We start from the raw sequence: 5,778 nt of genomic DNA, 5'->3' as shown, positions 1-5,778 counted from the left end.
GATATGTCCCTGATGTGTGTTTTGCTATGCTCAGTGTCCTGGAGATACTCTAAGAGTATAGATAGAAAAACTCCACCTTTTAAAATTCTCCCTTGTAACTAATTTATACTTCACTGGTGAATGGACTGGTGGGGACATAGAAGAAAATTCTAATCTTGGAAAGCAATTGATTAAATTAATAATGTGATGTGATAAATATTTTAATATAAATTTCTATAGCTCTCTTGCACATAAGAAAATTGTTATTACATTATAATCATGGTTAATTTCAACTAGTAATATGTTTTATCTTTTTTTTTGGGGGGGGTCACACCCGGCGGTGCTCAGGGGTTACTCCTGGCTCTCTGCTCAGAAATAGCTCCTGGCAGGCACGGGGGACCATATGGGACACCGGGATTCGAACCAACCACCTTTGGTCCTGGATTGGCTGCTTGCAAGGCAAATGCCGCTGTGCTATCTCTCCGGGCCCATGTTTTATCTTTTGAATGTTCATACGAAGTCATATTCTGATGTATACTCCTAAAATGTTGTCTCAGATTTTGTGCAGTGAGAGTTTTAGCAGTTAAGTAAATTTTTGGGTATTCACATTTATTTGCTCATTTACCTTATTAGGGTTAAAAGAATTGTATATTTTTAGTCTTCACATGAGTTTTTAACTACCATTGCAAATGGTGACTTTGTGTTTTGCATTTTGTTTTGGAGCCAAACCTCACTGGACTTAGGACTTATTCCTTACTGTGCTCAAAAATCACTCTGAAAAGGTTGAGATGTGAAGTTGGGATGGCAGTTACCCATGCCCAAAGCAAATCTCTACCTTATAGTTTATCTTTCTGGACCTCAATATCTTTCAGATTTTTTTGCTTTTGTTTTTGAGGCACACCCAGTGATGCTCAAAGGTTACTCCTTGCTATCAAAGTCACTCCTGGCTCAGGGACATTTTGGGACACAGAGGGATTGAACCTTGGTCTGTCCTAGGGCAGCCAATTGCAAGGCATACATCCTTTCCCTGCACCACTGCCCTGCCCCAATTTTTAAAACTTTCAACTTTTTCCCATGCTATTCATTTCTATTTTTCTAACATTCTTTTCCCTCAGATATTAGCTTTTTTCAAATTAGAGGACGTACACATACTCTACTTTATCTTTTGTTTAATATCAATTGTGATGGTAAACATTGCTTATAATGGTATTTCTTAATTTAGCTACTGCTTTTATTTGCATTTAATAATTTCCTAATTTTCAGATTATTTTCTTTCCTATGTATGTTTTTAACTTACATTCATGCTAAGGATACTCTGTATTATTAAACTTGTAAAGGAATCTCTTAGTTCGATTGTTTTTTCTTGAAGTCACCCAGACTCTTACTCAATTCTATATTTTTCTTTCTAAATCTATTGCATAACCGTGCCTTGCTATTTTCATTACCCTGAGCTTTATTCTCTGAATTTCCCACCCTGAAGAGTATTTGACAACCAATTTATTGAGAACTTTATTTATGAATATTTTACATGTTAATTTGACTACTGTGACAAGTTGGAATCATAGATTAGGTAATATTTGTGATTAGTATTTTAAAGATATTTCTTACTTTTCTTCTAATATTCAGATCGAGATGATCAGCATTCTGATTTCCTACTTTTGTCACACCTGTTTTTTCTTCTAAAACTCTGTTTTTAGGATAGGGGTTATTTTCTCACACATCTAATAACATTGATAGAATTTGTAAGTTTTTAAGATGGTTGATATAGAAGACTATACTTTCAGGGATCATTTCTATAGTATGTGACTAGAGAGGTTTCTCTGATCATGCAGAGCACCCAAAGTCACGAGGAGGAGTCAAGAGTCCTTTCCTGAGCATGAAGCTGGCTCTAGGTGTCACTTCTGTGACTGCCTTTTGCCATTGATGATTGCTCTCCCTTTCCTCTGGAAATGGTAGAGGGAGAGGATGCAGTCTGAGTGGTAAAAAAAAGATGGTTGATATAGTCTTCTAGAGGGTTGAGATCAGGGATGCAGGGTTGCTGCTACCTATTCTTAAATGCACAAGACTATTCTTAACAAATGATATGATCCCAAATTCCAGTTGTGATGATAATGAGATATATGACTTGATTTTCTCTAGATTAGGTTACTAAATAATTTAGTTATTATATTATGTCTAGTGGCTCCAGAGTTTATTGTATGCCATTGTGTAAAAGGTTTACCATTCATTGTACTGTGCAGTCAATCAGAGTTATTAATCTTGAGACATGTGTTTCAGACTCAGTCATGATTTGGTTTTGTGTCATTTTAAGTTTAAACTCAAGTATTGTACCTAGGACCTCACACATGCAAGTCAAATTCATGAGTGGTTCTGTCACTGAGTCACATCCTCATCAGGGTACTTAATTTTTAACTCTTCACTGCTTAGTTACCTCCTAAAGGTTAGCATCTCATTTTTGTTATATTTCTTTGTTTACTTTTATTTTTAATTTTTCTAGATGCTCTAGGATATTTTCACTATTTTATTCCTTATTATTAATTTTCTGCTTGCTATTTTTATTTTTATTTTGAAAAAACTTTGATTTTTAGTTGAGGGATATATCAGAATGAGCTGAGATGAACTTGAAATTAACACATGGCAGTCGCAGGTTCACTCCCTATCAAGTCAGGATCCCTCAAGCAACCCTGGCTGCACTGGGAGTAATCCTGGGAGTGCAAAGGCAAAACAAAAAATTCTTTTTCTCAGTGTTTCTTTAAGACACCTTTTAGAGTTAAATTTTTTAAAATACAATTTATCTTATAAAATACCCATATGTATCTTGTAGGCTTTTGGGTTATAGCCAATGGTGCGAAGGGCTTATATCTGGTTCTGTGCTCAGGGATCACCCCTGTCTGTTCTCTGGGGTCATATGGGTGCTGAAGGTTAGTGGCATGGAAAACAAGCACAGACCTGCTTTATTATCTCTTCAGCACCATAAAATATATAAAGCATAAACATACAGACACATATCTACAGTTGAGTTTTGAGAATATTCAAAATTTTATAGTCATTACTACTCTCTAATTCAAGAATTGTAACACATTTTCATAAGTCTTTAAGAAAATTTATATCCATTAACAGTCCCTTCCAATTTCCTTCTCTCCAACCCTTGACACCAGCAATCAACTTCATATCTCTGTGGATTTGTTTGTTCTGGACATTTCATATCTTATAATAATACACTCTGTATTCTTTATGTTTGCTTGTTTCAGTGGAGCATCAGGCAGCACAACTGTTTTCTGATGACTGAAAAAGTTCTTATATTAGAGTTTCCACTGGCAAACCTGTGGGGGAAATGTGGGTGTTGAAAATATGTGACCAGTGAAATATAGAACACCTATTGTTAAAAAGTGACAATTGAGGGACCAGAGAGATAGTATAATGGGTAGGGCACATAAATGTATGTTAGCCTCACACATGGCTGATGTGGGTTCCAACCCCAGCAATACATATGTTCCCCTGAGAACTGCCATGAGTAATTACTGAGCACAGAGTCTGGAGTAAACCCCTGAGCACCACTGGGTGTGGCCCAAATACCAAAATAGATGATTTTTCACTGGGACTAATTATAAACCTTTTAGCTCTCTTTTCAAATACACATCAAAACTTCAATTCCATTTTTTCTTTAAATCACACATTGTCATGCTATTCTATGTAGTTTACAAAACGTGAGACGATATGGCATGTTACTTACTGGAATGATGCTCTAGAGTTCATGTGCCATTTACTTTCTATAGTGATCATGAAATCAGATGTTGAGAAAGCATTGACCCATTGTGAGCCCTGTACTGAATTATATATGATATACAGTGAGATAAAGAAGGCAAGCTTCAGTGAGGCATAATTTATCTTTCCCAAAATGACGCAGATCTCCACATTACACACCTCTTCGCACACTCAATTCTTTGTCGTTTCAATTCATCCCTTTTCATGGTGGAAATCTGTCTAGCTAATGTGGAAAGTCTTAATTACATTGACTGGTTCTAGAGTTCCTAAATTGTAAGTGCTCCCTGCTACCCTTAGGGTAATGGTCGTACTGGACTCATTTTTACAACATGCTTAAATCAATAAATGAGCCTTTTGGTCTTCTAAACTCAATAAGAAGAATAAGTTGTACATGAATAAGACAAATGAAAAAAGTTTATCAAAAATAAAGAAATAAATAAAATGTAATGAAGAATATGACCCAAGAAATAGGCCAGTGCAAATTTTGTTGTGTGAGCATATCTTGGCATTTCTTCTATTTAAGCCTCGATATTGTATTGTCTTTTTTCTTTGGTTTTGGGTCACAGCTGTTGGCACTCAGCACATTGTCATGTTATTCTATGTAGTCATGGCTTTGTGCTCAAAAAAACATCACTCCTGGCAGGCTAAGGGGACCATAGGAGATGCCGAGGATCGAACCTGGGTTGGCGCCAGGTGAAGGCAAAAGTTCTACCCACTGTGTTATCACCAGCCCTGTACTTTCTGTGATTATTTGCTGTGTATGTGACTCCTGCATCACTGTAGCAGTTTTTTTGTGATCACCAAGATTGTGGGTGGCATGGTCAAGAAGTGTAATCATTGTCAAACAGGTGTGTGAGCAGCACAGTGACTCCTCGAAAGCACCGCAATTATAATCTTGTGTGTCTCCATGACTCCACAGTAATTATATGTGCAATCAATGCAAAAAAAAAAGAAAATAAAGTAAAAGAAAAAGTGCAAAGACCTACAAGTGCTGCAGTCAAATGTACAAATATCTCAACTCTTGTTGAAACTCTCAGCATCACATCTAAAAGTATGCAACTACCACATTCAAGCATGGATGAAATAGAGGGTCATCACAACAAGAAGAAAGGAAAGGGGGGACTTGAGAGTAAATAAAATTAATAAAAGGTGAAAGGCATTGTGAGAAAAACAAAGCTTTCATGAAGAAAAGACTTAAAATTTCACTTCATCCTCAAGTGAGAAAGGAGTCTAGGAATAAAGATATGAGAAAAATAATTATAATAAATTAATCTTATTCATTTTTTCTCACAATAAATTAATCTTGATAAAAAGTGCTTGAAAACAAGAGAATATTCTAGGAAACATTTCAAAACTATTTTAAATGGCAAATAGGAGACCGAGATCATGCCTGACATCCAACATCTGAGTTGTAGGAATTTCAAAAAAAATAAGTGAAAAATAATTAGCAATAATAAAACAAATAAATCATTGAAAAAAGAAGAAACAGAGAAGACAAGATTCTAAGCAAGACAGAGTGAAATGACTTCCAAGAGAAGGTTAAGAATGATCTCACTTGACAACTTTTTTTTTTATTCATTTATTTAATTTTTTTGGGATCACACCCAGCAACACTCAGCGGTTACTCTGGCTCTGTGCTCAGAAATCACCTCTTTCAGGCTTTGGAATATGGAATGCCAGGAATCAACCCGTGTTAGCTGCATGCAAGGCAAATACCCTACCCACTGTACTATTGCTTCACTCGCACAATTTTATTTTAGACAATGAGTCCAGATTAGAGCTGAAGATCTTATGCATTTTGTTTATTTCCCTTTGGTTTGGGGTCACAGGGATCATTGTTGATGGTGCTCAGGGAACCATATGGGATGTCAGAGATCAAACCCAGGTTGACTGCATGCAAGGCAAATACTCTAGCTATATTATCTATATAGGATTCTGGCACTGGACTTTGGCTTTTTGAAGGCTGTCATCAATAAACTTCCTTTTAATCTGATAAGACTTGGAAGAATGATCTTTTAAAGCAATAGTAGAAAC

General features: G+C 36.1%; 1 protein-coding gene and 1 non-coding gene across 4 annotated transcripts in view; both read left to right on the top strand.

Moving 5' to 3' along the window:
* Positions 1-5,778, top strand: part of LOC126027856 (protocadherin beta-6-like) — a 78,532-nt gene that overhangs the window by 66,809 nt on the left and 5,945 nt on the right. The window lies entirely within an intron of this gene.
* LOC126028930 (small nucleolar RNA U3) lies at positions 1,748-1,960 on the top strand. The gene has a single exon (XR_007502603.1). It is a non-coding gene; the product is annotated as a small nucleolar RNA U3 (small nucleolar RNA).

This window comes from Suncus etruscus, chromosome 14, assembly GCF_024139225.1.
Source record: "Suncus etruscus isolate mSunEtr1 chromosome 14, mSunEtr1.pri.cur, whole genome shotgun sequence".
Classification (NCBI taxonomy): Eukaryota; Metazoa; Chordata; class Mammalia; order Eulipotyphla; family Soricidae; genus Suncus; species Suncus etruscus.
This window is presented reverse-complemented; position numbering and strand designations above follow the sequence as displayed.